The following is a 12,609-nucleotide window of genomic DNA, read 5'->3' as shown; positions in this document are numbered from 1 at the left end:
CTTATATTCAAAAATTGGTGGTCTTATTTCGGCTAAAGTGAGTCAGGCTCTGGTAACCCATTGAAGCATTAAAGTTCTAGTTCGGTTCTTGCCTACAGAAGATCTACCTGTAGGGGCAAACAGAATCCTAGTTCGGTCGCAATATGATTTTGGATCTAAGGCTTGTTTTTCTACATAACAGTTCATACGCATACAAGTTCTACTGGTTTCTTCATAGAAAGTACAAAAGCAGAACAGATAAACGAAGAAAAATGATTGCAAAAAGCATGCAAAACAGAAACGAATGGTAAAACAAACAAAAAAATCGCAAGATGGGTAGATTTGCTTACCAGAGAAGAGAGAAGGAAGACTGGAGTCGGAAACAGTGGCAGCAAGAAAAGAGCACAAGCTCAACACAAGCTTGAGTATGGAAGAAGTAGAGATACAGAAAGAAGATGAAAGCAATAGTGTAAATGATTCTAGAATCGAAAAGGCTGTTTTGTGTAAAAGAGAGAGAGAAAAAGGCGGCAAAAAGAAGCGGGAACAGTACAAAATTTCTGAAGGACGGCGTGACAGTTGGCCACAGCTTATCAGAACTTGCCACGTGTCACTGGAATTGGAAGCGTTACAGTCGCCATGATTGAAGAGACGTTTTGACCAGACATAGTGATACCCGAAATAAACCTAGCTCGGCTGGAAAGGCTAAAGGGTTTTTTTTTTTTAGCTCGGCTGGAAAGGCTAAAGGGTTTTTTAGCTCGGCTGAAGAGGCGTAACAAACTCTAGCTCGGCCAGAAGGCTGGTAATCCCAATCATGTTGCACAGATGGGATTAAGGGGCAATTGAGAGGGTGATTTTTGGGAAAAATTGGGCCGAGCTTCGAGTTGGGTTTTGAGGCCCAAAACGCAGCGGGCAAGGTTACTCCGGCCTTAGGGAAACAAAAATACTTCGGCCCATGGAGGTGAGTTTACTCCGGCTCAAGAAGAGATAGTTACTCCGGCCCAAGGAGGAGTAAAGCTACTCCGGTCCAGAGACAACTCGGAGTTATGCCGGTCTCAGAGTTAGTCCGGTCGTCACGTACTATGGTTAGGTCGGTCAAAACTTGTTACCGGGAAGGTTGACCTAAGCACACCAAGGTTGAACAGGGCAGCCGAAGTAATGAGTTAGAGGAGATGACCGAGCTAAGGATAGTTCGGCCTTCTATATGGCTCAGCATAGCCAGTGTTATTTCGGTCATGTTGTAGTTCGGCCATGAAGAAAACCATCCCACTTGGTTTAAGCAGTGGGGGAGGGTGTAAAAGGATAAGCATTATCTTTTGGAGAATGAATCCTAGGAGGACTCTGCATGAAGAAGTACAAGTCCTACTAGGATTGTGCCACGGGAAACTTATAAAAGCCTACAAACATCACCTTGGAGGAGGTAATTGAACACAATCTTTCTGAGAACATAGAACTTTGTCTATTTGTCAAGTTTTCTGACTTAGGCATCGGAGAGGTTTCCGGCACGCACCCGCCGGCTAGCTCACGTTTGTGTTTTCAGGTGACAAAGCGACGTCGTACGGAGGAGCGCGGACTTGGTCAACAGGATTATACGAGGAGAATTATTTCCTCCCCGTACACATATTATGTTATATTATTATATATAATATTTTATTAAATTTATTAGGTGTTGTGGTTTCACCCACGCATCATACTTTTGTATATATATATATATATTAAATATTAAATATTTTATATATTATTATATTATATAAAGTTATTATTCCTCCTTTGAAAATTAACCCAGCCTTCCCACCGTTTCTTATTTTGTTTCTTTTGTTTTAGACCCGATTTGGTCAAATTTTGTTACATATTTGGCCTTCTAAAATATATTTTATTAGTCCACGTATTTTGTTATTTTATAATTTTACATATTTGTGTGTGTTTTATATATTGTTTTAGGTATTTGTATATATATTTATGCTAATAATACATTTTATATATTATTATATTGTAAAGTGCATACTAATTTTACTGTGCAGTGCACAGTAAAATCACTATGCACCTTTTGAAATTAGCTCCTTTCATCACTTGTTATTTTGTCATTTTCTTGATTTTATTTTCTATAAAATGAGAGAGCGAGAGTGGCAAGGATTGGCGAAAAGAATTAAGGGAAAGAATCAAAAAGAGAGAATTGAGAGGAAAAGAGATCAGAAAGAAGAGAAAAAAATAGTTTTTTTAAGAGAGGGAAAAAGAAAATATTAGATAATTTATTTTTTCGAACAAAACATTTCTTTCCAATACGTCCAAACCAACCATTAAAGTTGAAATTCCGAATTTTGAATAGAGAATTGAGAACACATTCCACAACCTTGAGAGTGATCAGAAGAAAGTTTGTAAATCAAAAAAAATCATCATTTCCCCGAAAGGTGAATTTTCGCAAACTTTCATTTAATTTAAAATATGATATAATTTGTTTAAATATTTCTTTTATATCTTTTCATAACTGTTTTATTGCTTTAATAGGAAAGCTGCACCACTCATATATCCGTTGTAATTTATTATTTTTTTATATAACTGCTTTATTGATTTAACAGGAAGGCTGCATTACTCACATATCTGTTGTAATTTACTGTCGTATGTAAACTATTGTAATTTATTATTTAAATAAATATTGTAATTTACTACTTATATATAAATTGTTGTAATTTTACCACTTTAAATGGTCAGTTGAACCACCTAATTTGGTAAAGATGTGACCTAACCGGATGAATAGTAATCAACGATGAATAATAACCTCCGGCAGTGAATAGTGACCTCTGGATGTGAATAGTAACCCCAACGATGAATAGTACCTTCAACGATGAATAGTAACTGCGAACGAAAAATGCCTAGTAAGATGAATAATTACCAAAGATGGTGAATAGTAACTGTCACGGTGAATAGTACTTTCAGCAATGAATAATGCCCCCGCGATGAATAGTGCTCTCGCAAAATTGAGATTTTTTGAGCAAAATAAAGCAATATCTTAGCAGCTAACATGACCATTTCCGACAGTCGATCTCCGAGGCATATTTCTATTTTCTTTTTAATTTGAGAGTTGTGAGGATTTTTTTTTTTCGTAATATTTGTTTTCTCCACTCCTCATTTTATTTGGGTTTGTAATATTTAAAAGTGTTGTAATAATTCCCCGCCTCGCTTTTTTTTTTATCTCGTTCTCTTACTTGCTTTTCTTATTTGTGCATAAGCATCATATAGTTTTTTTATATTATATCCATGCTTTGTATCCATGTTTTATGCATCTTGATTCGGCTAAGTTTGTATTTTTGGATTTAATCAATTCCTGTGTAATTATGTACGCTACCTCATGTTTTTGAGATGATTCACATGTCATATCTTAGAAGCTGAATCTTTAGTTTCATTTCATGAGTGAGTTGCATTAGAATTTTGTATATAAAATCATGCATATTTCGCTAACTTTGTTTTGTAGCTGTTCGCGGGACGTCAGTAAAAATGTAAGTTTTTATGCTTTAACATCCCCCTTGTGTGTGTTTTCCTTACTATGTTTGGCATTTTATCATATGGCTAGTTGCTTATTTGATATAACTTTATGAATGTCAGTGGATGGATGTTGTGTTGCTTAATTTGGAATGATGTTGATTTTTATGTTTGACTCAATTTCTTTGAGTTGTACATCTTCAAAACTCTTTCCAAATACATGAAGTCAAATTGTTTCAAAATGAATGGCATAGTTTATATTTGTTTACTTCACATAGTGAATAAGATTATTAATAATTGGAACATGAACATATAAAATAAATAAAATTCATATCATGGTTAGTAAAGGTCGATCTTTTGATCGGATGAGCGGGGTTGCTCAATTAATGACCTTCGCCTCTCATACCTAAGGTTCCGAACCGAGACAACTTTGGTTATGACGAACAGTGGCCTTGGCACGAGTCATGGGCTTCCTAATTTTGCTAAAAGATTAGGTAGCGACTCCAAGATCTAGTGATGTAGTCCATTTATGGCAATAATTTTGTAATAAAATGGATTTTCTATAAAGTTACGCAATCTGGACACTCATTTATGTTTCACATTGCACTCGTGAGACTAGATCGCAGACCGAACTGTTTAACGCGCGAGGGTACTTCCTGGGCATGTTACAGTTGTAGACAGCCCATTTTAACAGGCCCTAAGACTTGAATGTTTTCTTCTAATTATCTGATGATGAAAATAAGAATATGCTATCTCACAAAATTCTCAATGAAAAGATAGAATGTAAACTTTAATCCCAACCTTACATCCATTTTTGCCAAATTATTTTAGATTCATTCTCCATTTTCTTTTACTTTTTTTTTATTTGTATTATAATATATATATATATATTAAATATTAAATATTTTATATATTATTATATTATATAAAGTAACTATTCTTCATTTGAAAATTAACTCAACCTTTCCATCATTTGTTATTTTGTTTCTTTTGTTTTAGACTCACTTTGGTCAAATTATGTTACATATTTGGACTGCTAAAACATATTTTATAAGTCCATTTATTTTGTTATTTTATAATTTTACATGTTGTTTTTATATATTTTTTTAGGTATTTGTACATATATTTATGCTAATAATACCTTTTATATATTATTATATTGTAAAGTGCATAGTAATTTTACTGCGCAATGCACGGTAAAATCACTGTGCACAGTAAAATCATTGTGCACCTTTTGAAATCAGCTCCTTTCACCGTTTGTTATTTTGTCTTTTTCTTGATTTTATTATCTATAAAAAGGAGAAGAAAGATCATAAAAGAAAGAGGAGAGGATTGAGGGAAAGAATCATAAAGAGAGAATTGAGAGGAAAAAAGATCAGAAAAAGAGAAAAAAAAATAATTTTGTAAAGAAAGTGAAAAGGAAAATATTAGATATTTTATTTTTCTGAACAAAACCTTTCTTTCCAATATGTCCAAACCAACCATTAAAGTTGAAATTCTGAATTTTGTGTTGAGAATTTAGAACACATTCCATAACCTTGAGGGTAATCAGAAGAAAGTTTGTAAATCAAAAAAATTCATCATTTTCCCAAAAGGTGAATTTTTGCAACCTTTCATTTAATTTAAAATCTCATAAAACTTATTTAAATACTTACTTTATATCTTTTTATAACTGTTTTATTGCTTTAACGAGAAGGCTGCACCACCCACATATCTGTTGTAATTTATAATTATTTGTATATAACTGTTTTATTGCTTTAATGGGAAAGCTGCACTACACACATATCTGTTGTAATTTACTGTTATATATAAACCATTGTAATTTATTGCTTTAAATAAAATGTCGTAATTTACAACTTATATATTAATTGTTGTAATGTTACCACTTTAAATGGTGGGTTAAACCACCTAATTTGGTAAAGATGTGACCTCGCCGAGATGAATAGTGATTGGCGGTGAACAGTAACCTGGGCAGTGAATAGTAACCCCGACGATGAATAGAAACTCTGGCGATGAATAGTAACCATGGACGAAAAATGTCCAATAAGATGAATAATGACCAAAGAATGTGAATAGTAACTGCCACAGTGAATAGTACTTTCGACAATGAATAGTGCCCCCGCGATGAATAGTGCTCCCACAAAATTGAGTTTTTTTGAGCAAAATAGAGCAATTTCCCAGTAGCCAACAGAACCATTTCCAGCGGTCGATCTCCAAGGCATCTTTCTATTTTGTTTTTAATTTGAGAGTTGTGAGGATTTTTACATTTTTTTCGTAATATTTGTTTTCTCCACTCCTCTTTTTATTTAGGCTTGTAATATTTAAAAGTGTTGTAATAATTCTCCGTTCCGCTTCTTTTTATCTCGTTCTCTTCCTTGCTTTCCTTATTTGTGCATAAGCATCATATAATTTTTTTATATTATATCCATGCTTTGTATCCATATTTTATGCATCTTGATTTGGCTAAGTTTGTATTTTTGGATTTAATCAATTTCTATGTAATTATGTACACTACCTCATGTTCTTGAGATGATTCACATGTCATATCTTAGAAGCCAAATCTTTAGTTGCATTTCATAAGTAAATTGCATTAGAATTTTGTATATACGATCATGCATATTTCCTTAACTTTGTTTTGTAACTGTTCGCGGGACATCAGTAAAAGTATAAGTTTTTATGCTTTAGCATCCCGCTTGTGTGTGTTTTCCTTACTATGTTTAGCATTTTATCATATGGCTAGTTGCTTGTTTGATATAACTTTATGAATGCCAGTGGATAGAGGTTGTGTCGCTTAATTTGGAATGATACTGATTTTCATGTTTGACTCAATTCTCTTTGAGTTGTACATCTTCAAAACTCTTTCCAAATACATGAAGTCAAATTGTTCCAAAATTATTGACATAATCTATACTTGTTTGCTTCACGTAGTAAATAGGATTATTAATAATTGGAACATGAACATATAAAGTAAATAAAATTCATATCATGGTTAGTAAAAGCCGATCTTTTGATTGGGTGAGTGGGGGTGCTCAATTAATGACTTCCCCTCTCATACCTCAGGTTCCAAACCGAGACAACTTTGGTTATGACGAACAGTGGCCTTGGCACGAGTCATGGGTTTCCTAACTTTTTCAAAAGATTAGGTGGCGACTCTAAGATCTGGTGATATAGTCCATTTGTGGCAATAATTTTGTAATAAAATAGATTTTCTATAAAGTTGTCAAATCTGGACTCTCATCTATGTTTCACATTGCACTCATGAGACTGGATCGCAGAGATCTCGAGAGTCCGAACTGTTCAACGCACGTGGGTAATCCCCGGGAATGTTACAGTTTCTGGCAACGCTGTTGGGGATTTTATGAAACGTTGACTCGAACTCCATGATGTGACTTTTATTTTCATTTATATGTTTGTTGCACTGCATACATTGGTGCACTTAAAGTCCCTGTATTGCCCAGATACTGGTGGGAGCACAAGTACACTTTTTGTGACACTATACATATCTCTACGTTACTTTGGCTGCCTTGTGTTATAACCTTTTGAGATCTGTCAAAAAGCTAAATCTGCTATCTAAGCTATGCTATCTAAGGTTCTCAAACTTCGAAGAGAGACTATATTCACTCTTCTAATTTCCTGAGATCTTCATTAGTTATAACCTAAAGGACTGTTTGGTAATGTCACCTTGACTTTAACCCCTCGAGTAGAGCCAACCTTGTGCATATAATGAGCTATAGTACCTTCCAAAATTAGGACAGGATGCTCTCCTATTTCTAGGATGTATGATACCACTTGTTTGAATAGTGAAACCCTCGATCATTTCAAAGCTAGGACAGGATAACCCTAGCCCCCATAGGGGTGTTTATTTTTTTTTCCTGCTATGTGCAATGTATGGGATCTGGGGTTCTCAAATTCTGAACAATAGTTCAGGTATGTCAATTTGTGGGGTTCAATTTTTTTTCAATGGGGGTTCTCAAATTCTGAACAATAGTTCAAGTATGTCAATTTGTGGGGTTCAATTTTTTTTCAATGGGGGGCATACAACAACCAGTTGTGCGAATTAAGCTAAAGTGCTGCCATAGTTCTGATTGGAAGTTCCATTTTGTGTTTGCTAAGTTGTTGTAGCACCATTGCTTCAGAAAAATCCAATATCCCACAAAGTCTACCACTGTAAATAAATAGAACTTGTGGGATATTCGACCATTTCTGTAATTGGGGAATGACCACTTGTTAATTGCACGGGCTTTATTTTAAATGTTGCGGATGGCCAACACTTTGACTAGCAATTTGAGGATGGTTTTATTCTGAGTTCTGAATTGAGTATGGAGTCTAAGTTTGATTCCACCAAGTTTATAGAGTTGGGATCAAACTCGAGTCATTCTAGTGAGTCAGAGTCTGTTGATTTCCGGAGTGCTAACCTAGACATTTCTGTCATGTCTAGATCTTCTTTGTCATTTTTTTTGAGTCTGTTGTCATCGCTGAGTCGTAGTTTCTTTTCAATAAAAGTGCCATAGATTCTGCCTACTTTTCTGTGCCTTTAATTCATTACATTGACCAAAAATTACAAAACTTTTTTTCAAAACTCTGATAAAAATGAAGAGGAAGAAATTTCTCGAGATTTGCAAATTTTGATCGACTAAGAGGAAGAGAAGTCTGTTAAGCCCTTGATGAATGAGATCATTTCTATTAATGTGGGTACTGAGAAAGATCCTGGCTTAGTCCAGTTTGGTTCTATATTTTTTTCGGAAGAACACGAGCGATTAGTCACTTTGTTAAAAGATTTCAAAAAATATTTTTGTGTGGTCCTATGAAGACATGCTTGGAATTGATCTTGAGATTGTACAGCATAGGATCCCAGTCGACTTGAGATCCGACCTCTTTAGCTTTCAAACCTTGATTTAGAATGTTCAGTAATCAACCAAAGTATAAGGCTTGCATAGCCGGAATAGAGGCAGCCATTAAACTAGGGGCAATAAGGTTGGATGTGATTCAAATTGAAGCAGCCCTTGAATTATGGGCAATAAGGTCAAATGTGACAAAGATTCAAACCGGATTGTTTCTCAAGCTAATAAAGACCGGAAAAGAAGTCAAATGTTAGAATCGGCGAGAATGAGTTTTATTATTAAAGGACAATCAAGTTCCTATGCACGATACTAGGGCAAATTTGGACCAAATTGGAAGGATCCCTACATCATCAAATTTATCTGGTCAAGAGTAACGACCATTCTTATTGATTTAGATGCCTTAGAGATCTTACAACTAATCAACATGGACAAGTTAAAATTTTGTTTTTCCTTGAAAAGCTCGTTGGGCTGAAAACCCAAAAGGCGACCCAGGTAAAAGTTAGAGTAAAAAAAAAAAGAGGGCAAAACAATGAACTAGGGTCTCAGTCGAGTCAAGTTTTCTGTCATTTACCCACACTTCGAATTCTCGTCACTTTAATCAAGCAATCGCTGAAAAATGCACAGTAGTTGTCACTGGCGATGCTTTTTCGTCGGGAGGTCGACCGGTGATGTTTTGTTGTGTCCATTTTATTCGGTAAGCATAAAGGGTTGTGTTTGGGATGGCTTTTACTCAGTTTTTTTTTTTTCTTTCATTGAGTTGTATTTTGTGTTTTGGTCAGTTATAGGCTCGACATCCAATTCAGGACTCATTGAAATGCAACAATTCTCAACTCCAAAAAAATTCAAAACAAAAAGTTTTTTCATGTCCAAGTGTTGTGCCGTTCATGCCATTCGGATTTGCAAAAAAACAAAACTTTTTTTATTAAAACTTCAGGAATCAAGCCCCGATCAAATTTGTACAAAAGAGAGTTGAAGCTATAGGTGCCCACTCCCAAGCATATATACAAAAAAACAAAACCAAAAAATAAAAAATAAAAGGGATTTTCTTTTTTGATGAAGACCACACGTCGACCTCACTTACTCGACTCTCCTGCCAATCTCTTCATCTTGATTTTATCTTGGGAGATCCTTGAAGACCCTGCCTCAATGCTCACAAAACCGTCGAGACAGTTGACTCTCTACTGACCGTTAAAAGCAGAGTATGAAAGAACTCCGAATCGGGCCATGAAGGTGGCTTGCCATTTCAGCTCTTTATTCTTCATCTTTAGTGCGCTAATTTCTGCTCGTGCATCCTTGTACATGCACTGGAGCAGAGAGAGTTGGGCGTTTAACAATTGTACCTCATTTGTCCTGTTCTGTAATCGGTGAAACAAATTGGAGCCCGCAATCACCGTCTCCATGCAGGACTTCAGCATGTAGTGGTTAGCTTCAATGTTAGATTAAGCTGCCATTATTTGCTTGATTGACAACGTAGGAAAGTTAAGAGAAATAGGAGCAGGGGCACTCGGTCTAGGGGAGCTAGTAATCTTGATTATGGGATCATTAAGGTCTGGAAAGAGAATAAGGGGATGGGACGATGCCATATGTTAGAGGAGAGGGGTGTAAAATAAAGGATTCGTAGAGTAATCGTAGAGAGCAGACTAAGTTTTGGCAGCCTTTCTCCTCCGTTCAGTTTCTCTGTTATGTCTCTCTCAAGCAGTGATTAAGAAGAAGAAGGAAATGAAGAAAAAGACAAAGAGGGAGAAAGAGCCGAGGCGATCTTTGAAAAAATCGAGAAGGGTTTAGTTCTGTCGTGTAACACCCTAATTTTTATACCCAAATGATAATACGATAACCATGGTTCTTTAAAGCAAATCTGAAAATAAATCCCCACACTTGCATTACATGATATAAATAGTCTTCAGGCGATAATACTTCACTTCAAATCAAAATAACATAAACAAATAGATACCTCCAAGGGTTTACAAGTTTCCAAGGCTTAGGCCTGGTTACACAAAATGGTTATTCAAACCCACACAAATACAGCTCTTGGATTACAAACAGAGTTACAGCAAAATGAGAGTCTTGTGCTCTCAACACATATTTCCTCGCCTTTAGTTAGGCGGAATTACCATATTTTTTCCTGTACAAAAATCCCGTAGGGTAAGCATAAAGCCCAGTAGGAAATCCTAAACAAAGTATATACATTTTGTTCAAATCTCAAGAGATGAATGCACATGCCATGCTATGTCTTGCAAATAAATCATATCTTCATCTTTTCAAAACCATCATGCTCAATGATGCCATGAAATGTCCATTGTTCAAAACTTAACAATTTAATTCAAGGGGTAGTAAATACAACTCTCGTAATCCCTAGGTCGGTGTCTGCAAGTAGACTATACGAGTACTACCAAATTGTCATTTTTACCGGTATTAACCAGAAGGCTCGGCACCTATCCGTGCAGGTTTTCGATCTTTCACCCCAGACTCTCAGGCCAACTTATTCAATATCATCTACACCACCTATCAAGACTTACCAACGTATTTACCCCAAAACCATTCCATGAAAGTTTGTTTCTCAACATTCTTTTCTCAATGTAAGTTTTCAAATCAACTTTCAAAGTTTAATGTAATCAAATGAATTGATATGTCAATTTCACAAGATGAATATAAATAATTTTATTCCAATTCATCATCCAAGGAATAACACAATTCCCTCTTCTCAAGTATCCTTAACAATTAGTCATTTCAAGACTATTTCAATGTTTTGAACAATAATTTCCAAAATGAACAGTAATTCTCATATTCCAGGAAATTCATCATTTATATAAATATAAATAAGAAAATTTTCAAAATCCATTTATTTTGGCATACAAAATAAATATAACAATATCATTCATGGATTTTCAATCTCTTTTAAAAATTCCCAATTTCTAGGTTTTCTTGCCAAAACTGTACAACTCAAATCTTTTGAAGAAAACTTTCCAAAATCATCTTTTCTTTAATCAATGAAGATCAAAACCCATAAGATCATTTTAAAAGAACAAGAGACAAACCCACTTTCAAAATAGCTCAACTTCTTGAATCAACAATAAATTTTCAAAGCTATCGAATGATGATTTCGAAAATCATCTAGATCTTGCAAAAATATATATATAACTCTAAGAAAATCCCTACCTCAAGTTTTGAAGAAGAAATGAGATGAAATCCCCAAAATCAACGGTGTCGAAACTTGATATTCACCACACACAACGAAACCCTCGAGAAGTTAACCAACTTTGATGAAGAAACTATGGCAAAACTCTAATGGATCTTGAGAAATCAAGATTTTGATCTAATTTGGCGTAGAGAGAATAGAGAGGAAAGGGTTTTTAGAGAGAGAGAGACATAATAAGAGTGAGATACACTCAGCCTAAAAAGAAGAAAAGACCAAAATTTCAGACTCACCTACCACCGCATATGCGGCGCTTCTCCTGCACTTGCACTCCCGCACCTACATTTATTGCAGTAGCCAAACAAGCCCTCCCCTATTTTTCACATTTGTGGCTCAAGCAACTTCGAATGCATTTTTCATTTTTGCTTCGGGGGCGCTGCCCCTCGACTCCGCCAGGGCGCTGCCCTCAGACCCACTAAAGGGCACTATCTCCTGGACCCCCGTGAGCTGACCGGGCAGCTCGACCCTCGACATACTCAGCGAAGTGGCAAAACATGAAAGAATTAACTTCCGATACAACTCTGCAAGGCACAATTCGGATTAGATTCACATCTAAAGGTTTGGAGGCATTACCTGTTCAAAACACACCACTATAACCCAATAAGCAAAAATAAGGAGAATACAAGGGAAACTAAGATACGTAACACCGTTCAAAACCATAGCAACCCGAGCCTGGAACACCACAAGAGACGGGTCAAAACTGGGATTGCTACAAGTCGGCCGGCTGACACAAATGTCGAAGTCGCATGTCAGACGCGACATTTGAAGGGAGGGAGAGATAAAAACAAGAAAGGAGAGAAATACGTATATATATTATATATATATGTATGTATAGGTGGCCGTATGTCTATTTGTATGTATATATATATGTATATCTTTGTATGTATATATATCCGCTTATGCGTATGTATATTGATGTATGTGTATACTTCTGTTATGTATACTAATGCCTTTGTACATCGTTTAAACGCAGTTAAAACCTTCCCCATATCCGTATAAGATACGGTTAGGTACGCCTGTTGGTGACACCATCGTTATTCTCTTCGGTTAAAACCTTCTCTCTCTCTCCGTATGAAATACGTTGAGATACGCCTATTGGTTACGCCATTGTTATTCTTCTTG

Source organism: Camellia sinensis, chromosome 10, assembly GCF_055761805.1.
Source record: "Camellia sinensis isolate YWXY chromosome 10, ASM5576180v1, whole genome shotgun sequence".
In the NCBI taxonomy this organism is placed as follows: domain Eukaryota; kingdom Viridiplantae; phylum Streptophyta; class Magnoliopsida; order Ericales; family Theaceae; genus Camellia; species Camellia sinensis.
This window is presented reverse-complemented; position numbering follows the sequence as displayed.